Raw genomic sequence first — 15678 nt, 5'->3', positions numbered from 1 at the left:
TTTCTTAAGTTTATTTATTTATTTTGAGAGAGACAGAGAGAGAGCATGAGCAGGGTAGTGGCAGAGAGAAAGAGGGAGAGAGAGAATCCCAAGCAGGCTCCATGCTCATTGTGGATTCCGACATGGGGCTCAATCTTGCTACCGTGAGATCATGACCTGAGCCGAAATTAAGAGTTGGTCACTTAATCAACTGAGCCACCCTGGCGCCCATCTATAAATATTTTTGTATTTATTCATCTGTATTTATCTTAAGCTAAACATGCATTCATATTGATGTCTTCAACTCTAATCTGTTAGCACATGAGTAATTATAGTTCTCTCCCCTTTGTCTATTAATCTCCCACTCCTGCAGGGAGTAATCTGGCTCCTAGTATTTGCTGTCCATTAAACTTAATTGTTTGATTCAGTTATGTATATATAGCAGTTTAAAAACTTCGAAAAGATTTTTACCCCTGTGGGAAATAGTCTTATCCACTGGAGTATAGTATTTATAGATAGTTCCTTTTGCCTTTAGTCTTACAGACTAGACCCACCTCGTTAATGGTGAGAGTCTGGTTACTTTCCCCCTTGGATCAGTAACATGGTAAGCATGTCCTTTTTTGCCATCCTACTCAAAATCATACTGGAAGTCTTAGCTAGTTCATAGTTCAATAAGATAAGAAAAAGAAATTAAAATGTTTATTGGAAAAGAAATAAAACTATTTTTCTTTGTTGATTATAAGATTATGTAGAAAATTTCAGAGCATCTCCAAAAACCTAGAACTAATAAGCAAGGATAAGAAGGATGCATGACACCTGTTGCATATGCAGAAGTGGATGGTTTTCTTATAAGCCAACAGTAAACAATTAGAGTGTATAATTTTAAAAATACCATTTCCAGTTGCACCAAGTGAAGTTGAAATACTTGTATATAAATCTAACAATATATGTACAGGATCTATTGTTGGAAAATTAGAAAGCACTGAGAAAAGATGTCAAAGAAGATCTAAATGTATTTTGTGTTCAGGGATTGGAAGACTGAATATTATTAAAATGTCTGTTTTTCCCATCTTGATCTACAAATTGAATGCAGTTTCCATCAGAATTCCACCAAAAAGGGGTGCCTTGGTGGCTCAGTCGCTTAAGCATCTGTCTTTGGCTTAGGTCATGATCTCACAGCTTGTGAGTTCGAGCCCCATATCAGGCTCTGTGCTGACAGCTCAGAGCCTAGAGTCTGCTTCGGATTCTGGTCTCCCTTTCTGTCTAAGCCCTTCCCCAACTTGTGCTTTCCCCCTCAAAAATAAATAAACATTAAAAAAATTAAAAAAACAATTCCACCAAAAAAAAAAAAAATTCCACCAAAATATGTTGTAGCTACTGATAAGCTAATTCTGAGCTTTATGTGGAAAGGTGGATACTCTGTAACAAGTAATGTAGTGGGAAAGAAGCACAAAGTCGAAGGACTCAAAAATCGAAGGACTCAGACCACTTGGTTTCAAGACTTAGTGTGGAACTACAGTTATGAAGATAGCATGCTACTGGTAAAGGGACAGATCTGTAGATCAATAGAACAGATTAAAGAGCTCAGAAATAGGCTCACGCAAATATAACAAACTGATCTTTGTCAAAGGCAGAAAGACTGCTCTGTGGTGAAAGGATAGTCTTTCCAAATAGTGTTGGAACAATGTATGTTCACAGGTTTAAAAAAAAAAAAAAAAGTGAACTTACTTAGAGACCTTACACTTTAACAAAAATTCACTCAAAATGGATCACAGACCTTAAATATAAAATGGAAAACTGTAAGACTTCTAAAAGTAAATACAAAATAATATGTGACCTTGGGTTTGGGTAGTGAGTTTCAGATACAACATCAAAAGCCATTAATTCATCGAGCACCTGGGTGGCTATGTCAGTTAAGCATCTGACTCTTGATTTTGGCTCCGGTCATGATATCATGGTCGTGAGATCGAGCCCCACATTGGGCTCCATCCTGGGCATGGAGACTGCTTAAGATTCTCTCTCTCCCTCTTCCTCTGCTCCTCCCCCATGTCTCTCTCAAAAAGCATAATTCATGAAAGAAGAAATTGATAAGTAGGACTTCATTAAAATTACAAATGTTTGCTCTGAAAAAAGTGTCAATAGAATGAAAAGACAAACCACAGACTAGAAGAAAATTTTGCAAAACCCATATCCAGTAAAAGACTTTAGTATACAAAGAACTCTTAAAATACAGTAATAAGAATACAACCCAAATAGAAATAGTGCAAAAGGTCTGAACATACACCTCACCAAAGAATATACAGAGATGGCAAATGAGCAAATGGAAAGAAGCTCATTTGCAATTAGAGAAAGTAAATTTAAAAAAATGAAAAATCCCCATACCCAAATTAGAATGATTAAAATTTTTAAAAAACTCAAAATACCAAAAGACAGTAATATTAATAGAGATTATTTTTGCTTTTGTTTTCCTTGCCTCAGGAGACATATCTAGTAAGAAGTTGGTACAGCCCATATCAAAGAAGTTACTGACTGTGTTCTCTTCTAGGACTTTTATGGTTTCAGGTCTCACATTTAGGTCTTTACTCCATTTTGAATTTATTTTTGTATGTAGTCTACAAAAGTGGCCAGTTTCATTCTTTTGCATGTAGCTGTCCAATTTTCCCAGTACCATTTGTTGAAAAAGCTTTTTTGCATTGGGTATTCTTTCTTGCTTTGTCAAAGATTAATTGACCATAAAATTGTGGGTTTATCACTGGATTTTCTATTCTGTTCTCTTGATCTGTGTCTGTTTTTGTGCCAGTTCCATACTGTTTTGATCACTACAGCTTTGTAATGTTACTTGGAAGTCTGGAATTGTGATGCCTCCAGCTTTGCTCTTCTTTTTCACAATTGCTTTGGCTATTTGGGGTCTTTTGTGGTTCCATACAAATTTTAGGATTGTTTGCTATTGGTATTTTGATAGGGATTGCATTAAATGTATAGATTGTTTTGGGTAGTATAGACATTTTAACAGTTTGTTCCTCCAATCCATGAGCATGGAATGTCTTTCCATTTTTTTATGTTGTCTTCAATTTCTATCATCAATGTTTTATAGTTTTCAGAGTACAGACCTTTCACCTCTTTGGTTCAGTCTATTCCTAGGTATCTTATTATTTTTAGTACAGTTGTAAATGGAATTGATTCTTTAATTTCTCTTTCTGCTGTTTCATTATTGCTGTATAGAAATGCAACAGATTTCTGTATGCTGATTTTGTATCTCCACTTTACTGAATCCGTTTATCAGGTCTAGCAGGTTTTAGCAGTTCTAGGAGTCTTTTGGGTTTTCCATATAGAGTATCATGTCATCTGCAAATAATGAAAGTTTGGCTTCTTCCTTGCTGATTTGGATGCTTTTTATTTCTTTCTGTTGTGTCTATTTTTCTGGCTAGGACTTTCAGTACTACATTGAATAAAAGTGGTCAGAGTGGGCATCCATGTCTTCTTCATAAACTTAGGGGAAAAGCTCTCAGTTTTTCTCCATTAAGGATGATGTTAACTGTGGGTATTTCTTTTTTCTTTTTTAACTTTTAAATTTTTATTTATTTATTTATTTTTTGAGAGAAATAGGTACAAGTAAACAAGGGACAGAAGAGAGGGAGAGAGAGAGAGAAGCAGGACTCACCCGAAGTAGGGCTCGTGTTTACCTGAAACAGGGCTCATGCTCACCTGAAGGGGGGCTTGAGCTCACCTGATGCGGGGCTCGAATTTGGGAACCATGAGGTCATGACCTGAGCCAAAGTTGGATGCTTAACCAACTGAGCCACCCAGGAGCTCCTGGAGAGTATTATTTTAAAGGTATCAACTTAAACTGCAAGGATGTCCATTAAATATCACTATTAAACATGGCGATAGGAAAGCCTTGTTGTCAAAATGCCCACTTAACCCAGCCAAGCATCTCAAACCCACCCTTTGCTGACCTTCTGTAATCCCATTTTTTAAAGTTTTCCTTTGAAAAAACTTTTTAAAAAAACTTAAAAAAAAAAAAACTTTTTAATGTTTATTTTTGAGAGAGATAGAGCGTGAGTGGGGAAGGGGCAGAGAGAGAGACACAAATCCGAAGCAGGCTCCAGGCTGTGAACTATCAGCACAGAGCCTGACGTGGGGCCTGAACCCATGAACCATGAGATCATGACCTGAGCCAAAGTCGGACACTTAACCAACTGAGCCATCCAGGTGCCCCTCTTATTTTTTTAAATAATTTTTTAAAATAATTGAAAGTAGAGGGATACATGTTGGTAAATGCTAACTGTCCATATTCACATAGAGATACTGTGTGATCTCTGAGCCCAAAATATAGAAAAAGGAGGAAAAAAGCTAAAATTCTGTGCACTGCTATACAGGGGCACAGCACCCTCCAGCTTCTAGCAGGTGAGGGAGCAGAGCTCTTTTTCCCACAGAGCACAGTGGTGTTGATTCTATACTGTTTTTGTTGAGACAGGAATCAATAAAAATGAATTTAGAACAGAAAGGGATATTCTTTTCCCAGTGTGTTCTGCTCAAGGTATTCTCCTTCCCCAGGTAAGTTGAGGACCATGTTATAAAGGGAGAAAAAAGAGACTTCAAAAAACAGGGCAGGGGTGCCTGGGTGGCTGAGTTGGTTAAGTGTCTGACTTTGGCTCAGGTCATGATCTTATGGTTCGCGAGTTCAAGACCCACGTTGGCCTCTGCGCTGCTGGTGCAGAGCCTGCTTGGGATTCTTGCTCTCTTCTTGCTCTCTGCCCCTCCCCCACTCGTGCTTTCTCTCCCTCTCAAATAAACAAATTAAAAAAAAAAAAAACGGTAAATGAGCACAAGAGGAGGGGAAAAAAAAAAAGTGTACAGCTTGCTCTTAGGGACCAGAGAAAATTTTAAAAAGGAAGGTTGGAATCCATCAGCGTTCCATTAGGTATCTTCTCCTTCATCCTCCTGTCCTTCCTCCTCCTCCTCCTCTTCCTCTTCACCTTCATCTTCATCTTCATCACCTCTTCTTCACCTTCATCCTTATGTCCTTTTTCATCTTCCAGTCCTTCATTGTCATCTTCTTCCCCTTCCTCTTCATCGTCCATATCAGGAGCCAAGTAGGACTGTAATAGATTTGGCCAAATATCATCCTTGCTGACCTCTCCTAACTCATCTGCACCAGCCCCTCTGGTTTTTAAAGCTGACATTATGGGGTTAATCTTCCCTGTGTGAGTTCCTGATGTAAGGGCCCATTTCTCTCCCTCCTGTGGGCAGCCTTTCTTTGCCTTTCTGACCTTCCTAACCTTTCAGATGCAGCTTCTTCTCTATATTTACTTGGTGGAGTTTGTTATGTCAGTCTTCAAACTGTTCTCCAGTTTATTGACTCGGATGTGGATGATATCTAGTTGTAAACATGGGTTGGGGTGAGCTCAGGGTCCTCCTTATCTGCCATCTTCCTGCAACCTCCTGAGGTAAATATTTTTTATTCTTTGAGGAAAGTACACCTTTCCTTTCTCTAGGGTCTTCATGTAGAATTTTGTGTCAAACTAGAATTGGACTGGCTTTAGAGTTTTGTTACTAAGGTTACTCTCTACACCAGAGACTTAGAACCATGTAAAGATGCTTTGTTGTTGTGTCCCTGCTTGGTTTTGGGTTTCCTCCTTTGTACTGCTCGCATGACAGGATCTTTCTTACTCAGCTTTCCCCTGTGTGTGATTCTAATTTCACTCAGTGCTTGTGAGGGTAGAATAGGGGAGAGTATTCTCCAATGTTTGGATTAAGACTTAGTCTTTTTTTTTTTTTAATGTTTATTTTGAGAAAGACACACACACACACACACACACACACACACACACACACACACACACACCGCAAGAGGGGGAGGGGTAGAAGAGCATCCCAAGCAGGCTCTATGCTCTCAGTGCAGAGCCTGATGTGGGGCTCCATCTCACAAACTATGAGATTATGACCTGAGCCAAAATCAAGAGTTGGACATTTAACCAATTGAGCCACCAGGGTGCCCCCCCAACACTTTTTTCTTTCTGAATGATAGGCAGAAATATGCAAAAGATGTTCACTAAATTTCAAGCCTGTTTTTGATGATAGTGTTGGTAGTAATTTATTGCTTTTTTATTTCTACTTTCCTGTCTTTCTCTCTTGTTCAGCAATAGAGCAGACGCAGAAATGTAAACAAGAGGGGCACCTGGGTGGCTCAGTTGGTTAAGTGTCTGACTTCGGCTCAGGTCACGATCTCGTGGTCCATGAGTTTGAACCCCGCGGACAGCTCAGGGCCTGGAGCCTGCTTCTGATACTATTTCTCCCTCTCTCTCTGCCCCTTCCCTACTCATGCTCTGTCTTTCTCCCTCTCTCTCAAAAATGAATAAATGTTAAAAAAAAAATTAAAAAAAAAAGTAAACAAGAGAGGCTAATGTCCAGGAAGTGACAAGAGCCCAGAGTAAGGGGCCTTTCTCTGTATTTATTAGAATCAGAAGGCCTGCATACATGATGGACATGTAGAAACAATAAAATAGTAATCATTAATTCATGTGTGTGAGAAAAGGGGTTTTGAAGGTATGCAGTGTTAGGGGTTAGGGTCGAGACAAATCAGCATAGCATCTCAGTGCTTTTACTGCAGGCACTTTACTTAAAGCAGGCACCATATCTGTTTATTTTATCTTAACTTTTCTAGGGATTAAGGTAAGTGGGGCATGCCACCTTAAGGTTAAGGAGGCATTTTTCTTGCTAGCTAGCCTTGGGCGTTTTCACCCTGCAGCTCTATCCTTTTTTTTTTTTTTTTTTTTTTTTTTTTTTTTTTAATGACTAGCCTTGGGCACTTTCTACCTGTGGCAGCTTTCCTCCCCTACCTGTTACTGTGGAAGCAAAAGCGGCTTTCTGCTCTAAGCCTTGTTAACCCATTGGTGTAAGCCTAGAGAATTCTTAAACTTATTCCCCACAGTTCCCTCTTGTTTTTCTTGGTTCTTCTGGTCTTGTGTGAGAGGACTGTCAAGACGAGCTCTTGGTCCTTGTTTTGCTGTCGGGTGGCTTGGAGGGTGATTCTGCAAAGATATAAAAAGAGACACAGAGTTATCCAGAATTTGAGATGGATGCTGGCTATAAATGAGAAAGGATTTAGGTTATGCTACATTGCCCAGGAATCAGCCCATTCATTTCTTAGTTGGTCTTCTGCATATTGTACTTGTTGGTGCAAGGTCACATCTAAATTTTCTATATTGTTACAGAGGTTGGAAGAAAAAACACTGCGAAGGTGTGTCTAGACAGCATCCCAAGATTGAGAGTGATTATAAGGAATGCCAGTCACGCAAATATGTTGGTAGTTAGGGTTGCAGGTTAGTTTAGAGTGGAGGATCAAGGCGTCCTGTCTTTTCTCAATAAATTCCACTGCAGTCTCAAGAGCTTCGAGGTGGGCCAGAACTTGTCTATCAATAGAAGTTTGGCCTATTAATTCTTCAATAGCGTTAACTGTAAATTTATTAAGGACATAGCTGTTTGGATAGTATAATGTAGACTGATTCCAGTGACAGTGGCAGAGGCGATAATGCCTACTGCTGCTAAGATACCCATGATCAACAGGCCAACAAATCATTTTTGTCTTATAGTTGAGTGCCAGTGTTGAACAAGCTTGGAAAGAGCACCTAGTCCCAATGGATGCATATAGGGCTCAGAGCTGTTAACAGGAACCCAGGCCGAGACACGCCAAGTACTAATACTTGTACTAAGTACTATTGTTTGTATCTGTAACAGGGTTATATGAGGTGGAGAGTGAGTGGTAGGTGATAAGATAGACATAGTTTGGGGCTAGAGTGTACAGAACCCACAAGGTTTTCCTTGGTAATTTGCACTTCATTGTGGTGAAAACAACAAGCCATCTGAAGATTTTAAATACAGTTTTTTAGATGAAATATTTCAGACAGAAAATACTGGAAATGACGTACTGAACACTTCTTACCACTATTCTGCTTTAACAAATCTTACACTTTACCATGTTTGTTTTAGATTTTTAAAAAATTTAAATAACATAGGTACAGTTGAAGTCCCTTTTGTACATCTCCATTCCACATAAGTAAGTCCTGTTCTGAAGGTGTATATCCTTACTATGCATTTTTATACTTTGTGCAGTTATAGATTAATGGTATTTTGATGTACTTAAACTATAAAATTTATATCATTTTATTTATCCCACCATTTGATTTTTTTCACTCATGTGTTTGGACATATAGGGTAATGAGCAAGTATGGACTTCTGTATCCATAGTAGTTATTTACAGCCCATGTCCTTTCTGATTAATACCTATACTAGTTTTTAAATTTTTTAGTATTTCACCCTTGGATTTATCTGATTTGATAAATGTATTGATCTAATCAATTTATTTCAATTACTGTGTCATATTCCGCTTGGTGAAAATACAGTAGATCTATTATTCTATCGATGGACTTTTAGGTTGTTTCTAGTTATTGACTTAAAATGAGTTCTTATGAACATCTATGAGAATTTCTTTAGTTTTTAAACTTAAAGTTAAAATTGCATTGTATTTAAAGTGAAATGTGTGTTACTCTCCAGATTGTCCTAATTTATACTTTCACCAAAGGGTCTGAGAATATTGGTTTCTCTATATCATTTTCTTTCCTGTCTATATCCCTTCCCCCCCCACCCCTACTTGTTCTTTTCAGCACTTTGTTATTTGTTTTTAAAAATTTGCCAGTATAATGGATATAAAATGGTATCTTGTGCTTATGCGAAGATCTTTTCATAGCCTTATTACTGATTGCTTTCTTATTTTCTGAAGTTTCTGTTCATGTCATTCACTGTTATCTGTTGGCTTGTTTTATTTTTTAATTTTGTTAATTGATTTGTGACTTTAAATATTCTGGATTCTGTTTTACGTTAGTTTTTTTTTTAATGTTGTAGATATCATTCTTCCTAAAAATTTATTTGAAAACAATTTCATACTTCAACAATTTACCAAAAAATAATACAATGAACACATTTATTCCCTTATCAAGATTTGTCTTTTGTTCACATTTTACATCACTTGTTTTATCTTTTGTGCTCCTCCTCTTCCACTGTGAATAGTTTTTTTCTAGACTGTTTGGTCCTTTACTTATAAATACTTAAGTGGATACTTCCTAAGAATTGGATTTGTTTTTATAACCATAGTAAATTTGTCAACCTCATTTTTCTAAACTACCCTTCATATTACATAGCCATGTTTTCTTAATAGCATTTTTACCCCTTCTAAGTTTGCATTCAGTCTAGGTACAAGTATTGCATTTACTTGTCATGTCTTTTTAGCCTTCTTTAATCTGCAGCATTTCTACAGCCTTGAAAAACTGTAGTACAGTATGGCAACCTGAATATTCATGTTGTTGCAGTCTAGAATACACAATGATTCCATCAAAATGTAGTGAGACATTTATGATCAGGAAAATATTCTCCCTATCAAACATGTCTCCTTGTATTTAGCCTTTTACCTTGCCCATTCTTTACCATGATTGTTTTGCAACTCTGGTACTCTCTCTAGATTTATCGGTCAGGCCTCAGCATAATACCATAAGCACAAAACCTACCTTCTCTCTATTTATTAATTATCATGAGGGATTCGAATTCTTAGCTTTTTTTCAATGGCTTATAATTCATCATATTTATTTTTGTGATCAAAATGATCTAGATTTTTTGGACAGTGTGAGCCCCTTCAAACTGTCTTTTTGTGTTTTTGTGATATATCCCCAACACATATTTGAGAACGTCCTTACTTTTGTTGTTGTAAGACTCATCTTGTACCTATCCTGCCTCATCTTACAATTATACATTTTTTTAGGAGCCTTTTAGTGGAGGAATAGTATTTAGAAACCGAGATCTAGGCAGTAGATTGCTCATTGCTCCTGGGGTTTTTGCCCTTTCAGCTAGGAAGTACATGTGTACATATACACAGATACACAAATATATATAAACAAAAACACATATATTTAAGAAGTCTGGACAGCTTCTATACAACAAAGGATAGAGAGGGATAACCTAGAGAATGGTAGGAGAGACACACTAATGATGGGAAACCCATTCCTGATGCTTCAAACTGCAGTAGGGAAGGATAGTACTGAGGTACCAGAAGCAGATTCATCTGCCCTGGGGCAAAGAAAAATTGTAGTTGGAAAAGGCAACTAAAATATAAAGGAACTACTCTTCTGCCAAATGGTAGGTGGCCTGCTGGAATTCTCTCCGGGGTTGGGGGGGGGGGGCTGATAGACACTAATGTTTACATTTCCTTCCACTTTGGTAGTGCAGACAATAGCAGGGTCTGGACACCCTAACATGCCTGCTGTCTCAGTAAGCCCTAGTCCCCTAGGTCAGTTTCATTCTTTTACATGTAACTGTCCTGAAACTGGGCCACTTTCTTACACCATACACCAAAATAAACTCACAAGGGATTAAAGACCTAAATGTGAGCCCTGAAACCATAAAACTTCTAGAAGAGAACACAGGAAGTATTCTCCTAGATATTAGCCTTAGCAACATTTTTCTAGCTATGTCTTCTAAGGCAAGGGAAACAATAGCAAAAATAAACTATTGAAACTACACCAAAATAAAAAACCTTGCACAGCAAAGCAAACCATCAACATAATAAAAAGGCAACTTACTTGATGGGAGAATATTTGCAAATGATATATCTGAGAAAGGGTTAATATCCAAAATATATAAAGAACTATACAACTCAACACCAACAAAACAATCCAGTAAAAAAATGGGCAGAGGACCTGAATAGATATTTTTTAAAAGACATACAGATAGCAAGTGACACATGAGGGTGTGTTCAGCATTGCTAATCATTAGGGAAATGCAAATAAAAACCACAATGAGATACTACCTCACATCAGTCACAATGGCTAGTATCAATAAGCCAATAAATAACATGTTGATGAGGATTTGGGAAGTAGGGAGACCTCGTGCACTGGTGGTTAGGAATGTAAACTGGTATAGCCAGTGTGGAAAACAGTATAGAGCCTCCTCAAAAAATTAAAAATAGAAATACCATATGATCCCATAATCCCATCACTGGGTATTTACTCAAAGAAAACAAAAAACGCTAACTTAAACAGATACATGCACCCCTGTGTTTAGTGTAGTGTTATTTATAATAGCAAAGTTACGGAAACAACCCAAATGTCTATCAGTAGGTAAATGGATAAAGATGTGGTGTGTGGGTGTGTGTAATATAATGGAATATTACTCGGTCATTAAAAATAATGAGATCTTGCCATTTGTGACAACATGGATGGACATAGAGTGTATTATGTTAAGTGAAATAAGTCAGCCAAAGAAAAATAATTACCATATGATTTTACTTGCAGGAAAAGCATTTCACAAAATCCAACACCCATTTGTGATAAAAAGTTACAGTAAACTAGGAATAGAGGGGAATTCCCTCATCTCATAAAGATGATCTATCCATAGACAAACTACAGCTAACATTATGCTTAATGGTGAGAAACTAGAAGCTTTCTCATTAAAATCAGGTAAAAGCAAGGATGTCACCTCTTACCACTTCTTTTCAACATTGTACTGGAAATTCTAGCTAATGCAATAGGGCAAAAAATAGAAATTAAAGGAATACAGATGGGAAGGAAAAAGTATAACTGTCTTTGCAGATGATGTGATTGTGTAGAAAATCCAAACTGACACACACACAAACTGGAACTAAAATGATTGTGGCAAGGTTGTGAGATACAAGGTTTTTGTCAATTGCTTGTTTGTATACCACCATTAAAAAGTGGAATTTGAAGTTAAAATGCAATACCATTTACATTGACACCTCCCAAAATGAAATACTTAAGTAGAAATTTAATAAAATATATACCAGATCTGTTTGAGGAAAATTATAAAATTCTGATGGTAGAAATCAAGATTTAAATAAATGGAGAGATACTCATGTTTGTGGATAAGGAAGACTCAGTATCTTTAAGATGTATGTTCTTTCCTACTTGATTGATAGATTCAATGTAATCCTAATCAAAATCTCAGGAACTTATTTTGTGGATATCAACAAACTGCTTCTAAAGTTTATATGGAGGGACAAAAAGACCCCACATTTCCAACCACATTATTCTAGGAGAAGGACAGACTTAGAGGACTGATACTATTGTACATCAAGACTTACTTTAAAGATACAGTAATCAAAATACTGTGGTATTATCCAACAAATAAACAAATCTATCAATGAAATAGGATAGCCAGAAATAGACCCAAATAAATATTGCCAACTGACCTATGACAAAGGACAATGTCAATACAATGAAGCAAAAGTAATCTTTCTAACAAACAGTGTTGGAACTACTAGATATGCATATGGGAAAAGTGAATCTAGACACAAACCTTATACTCTTTGTAAAAATTAACTCCAAATGAATCCCAGGCATTTTACAGTAAATTTAAAATGCAAATTTAAAGTCCTACAAGATAATAGAAAACCTAAGTGACCTTGGGTATGCCAATAACTCTTTAGATACACCAAAGGTACAGTCTATGAAAGAAATAGTTGATAAGCTAGACTTCATTAAATTAAAAATCTCTGCTTTGTGAAAGACAATGTCCAGAGATTGTCAGGACAAGCTACACATTGGGAGAAAATATTTTTTTAAGACATATCTGATAAAGAGCTGTTAATCTAGTATATACAATGAATTTTTAAAATTTTTTTAAATTTTTATTTTTTTCGAGATATTTTATTTTAATTTACATCCAAATTAGCATATAGTGCAACAATGATTTTAGGAGTACATTCCTTAATGCCCCTTACCCATTTAGGCCATCCCCCCTCCTACAGCCCCTAAGAATTTTTAAAGTGGGTCAAAGGCCTTAACAGACACCTCACCAAAGAAAATATACAGATATGTTGTAAACATAAGAAAAGGGAAATGTAAATTTAAAAACATCAATGAGATACCTCTACATACCTATGAGATGGCCAAATTCTGAAACGTTGACAATACCATGTGCTGACAAGAATGTGGAACATCAGTAACTCCCCTTCATTGCTGGTAGAGATTCAAAATGGCTCTTACAAGAGTAAACAGACTCTTACTATACAATCCAGCAATCATGCTCTTTGATATTTACCCAAAAAAGTTGAAAACTTATGTCTACACAGTCTGCACATGAATGTTTATAGCAGTTGTATTCATAATTGCCCAGGTGGAAGTAAAAAAGACATCCTTTAGTAGGTGAATGGATGAATAACCTGTGGTACATCCAGAAAATGGATGCATTTTAAAATACACATAAGCACAATAGATGATATAAAGCACTTGACAAAATCCAACACGTGTTCATGTTAAGGAATGGAAGATCACTTTCTCAACCGAATAATGGGTATTTAGGAATAATCTCCAGCTAAGAAACTTAATGTGGGTTTTTAAAAAAAAATTTTTTTTAATGTTTATTTTTGAGAGAGGGAGAGACAGAGTGCAAGCTGGGGAGGGGCAGAGAGAGAGAGAGGGAGACACAGAATCCAAAGCAGGCTCCAGGCTCCGAGCTGTCTGCACAGAGCCCAACGCGGGGCTTGAACTCATGAACTGTGAGATCATGACCTGAGTCGAAGTCAGACGCTCAACTGACTGAACCACCCAGGCTCCCCAAGAAACTTAATGTTTAATGACTCAATACTTTCCCCTTGAGATCAGGAGCAAGACATGAATGTCTGCTTTTACTACTTCTTTTTGACATTACACTAGAAATTTCATTCAGGTCATTCAAGGCAAGAAAAACAAATTGCATCTAGATTGGAAAGGAAGAAGAAAAATTGTATTCACAGATGAAATGATCTTGTATGTAGAAAATCCTAGGTAACCCACATAACATGATTAGATCTAATAAATGATTTCAGGAAGATTGCCAGATAGAAGAAAAAATAGAAAATAAGTTGTATTTCTGTATAGTAGCAATGAACAGTTTGAAAATGAAACTATGAAAATTCCATTTACAATAGTGCTGAAGTTTTGGGGTGATGGTGGGAGTTCGTGGGGTCCGGAGTCTACGACAGCCAAGGAAGAATTCTTGAAGATGTCTTTGGTACAAAAAGGTGATTTTTTTTTTTAATTTTTTTTTTAACGTTTTTATTTATTTTTGAGACAGAGACAGAGCATGAACGGGGGAGGGGCAGAAAGAGAGGGAGACACAGAATTGGAAGCAGGCTCCAGGCTCTGAGCTATCAGCCCAGAGCCCGATGCGGGGCTCGAACTCACGGACCCCGAGATCGTGACCTGAGCCGAAGTCGGACGCTTAACCGACTGAGCCACCCAGGCGCCCCCAAAAAGGTGATTTTATTAAAGCATGGGGACTGGACCCTTGGGCAGAAAGAGGTGCACTGGGGTTGTGAAGAGTGGTTCAGTATATACTTTGAAGTTGGGGGAGGTAAAGTCAAAAGGGAGGCCTCCAGAGGGACTTTGATATGCTAAAGAGGACTCTAAGATACCCGAGGCCTTGCTATTGTCAAGCTAAGGTTGTTTTTCCCTCTAGCAAAGCATTAACATTAAGACAGTAGGGAGTTCCTGGAGAAATGTTTTCCTCTGCCAGCCTCAATTATCTGTCAATGGGCTGCAGGTTGTAAGGAAATTTAATTTTACCTGCCATTTCCTTTTGCCTTTGTTTCCCCATATCATTATTGAGGGGTGATGTTGGGGCTCCAGAAAACTGAGCCTATAGGTTTCTGGAGATTAGGCTACTGATAAGCTTGCCTTTTTCTTGTAATTTACTAAGATATTTGCAAACTGATGGAGACCCATGGACAGTCAGGAGTGCCTGAGGAATATCACACATATCCCACCTAGGGGTGGGGGAGGTGTTTGCAGCCTGTCAGCTTACCTTATGTTTCCCCATCAATAGTATCCAAAAGAATAAAAATACTTAGGCATAAATTGAACAAAAGAAGTAAGAGTTTTACACTGACAACTAGTAAAACCACATTACAAGAAATTTAAGAACTAAACACCTTGTTCATGAATTGGAAAAATTTGTAATGTTAAGATGGTGTCCTGGGTTGAACTATGTACCCCTAAAAGATATTATTAACATTCTGATCTCTGTTTCCTATGAATTTGATCTTATTTGGAAATAGGGGCTTTGCAAATGTCATCAAGTTAATATGAGGTTATTTTGGAGGAGGTTGGGGCTTTAATCCAATGGGACTGGTGTTCCTGTAAGGAGAGGACACAAAAGAAAGAGATATACAGGGAAAATGGCATATGATTGCAAAGGCAGAGATTGATGTTTCTACACGATCAAGAACACTAAGGATTGCTAGCTACACTAAAAGCTTAGAGAAATATGGAAGAAGAAATATGGAAGAGAAATATGCTTCAGAAGAAGCACGGCTGTGAATATTTTGATTTCAGATTTCTGTCCTCCAGAATGGTGAGAGAATTAATTTCACTTGCTTTAAGCTGACAATTTCATTTCTGTCTTCTAGTCTCCAGAACTGTGGAAGAACCAGTTTTTCTTGTTTTAAGCTTTCCAGTGGTAGTTTGTTAGGCAGCTCCCCAAATTGATCCAGAGATTTAGTACAGTCTCATCAATGTTCTAACTGGCTTTTTTTGTAGAAATTGGCAAGCTGATTCTAAAATTCACATGGAAATACAGCTACAGAATAGACAAAGCAATCTGAAAAAGAACTGAAGTGCAGAACTTACATTTTACTTTTTTAAAAGTTAGTAC

At 37.3% G+C, this 15678-nt stretch overlaps 1 long non-coding RNA gene across 4 annotated transcripts in view; it reads left to right on the top strand.

Moving 5' to 3' along the window:
• LOC109260315 (uncharacterized) overlaps positions 1-15678 on the top strand; it is a 66502-nt gene that overhangs the window by 38014 nt on the left and 12810 nt on the right. The window lies entirely within an intron of this gene.

Source organism: Panthera pardus, unplaced genomic scaffold, assembly GCF_024362965.1.
Source record: "Panthera pardus isolate Hobbes unplaced genomic scaffold, ASM2436296v1 HiC_scaffold_27, whole genome shotgun sequence".
In the NCBI taxonomy this organism is placed as follows: domain Eukaryota; kingdom Metazoa; phylum Chordata; class Mammalia; order Carnivora; family Felidae; genus Panthera; species Panthera pardus.
This window is presented reverse-complemented; position numbering and strand designations above follow the sequence as displayed.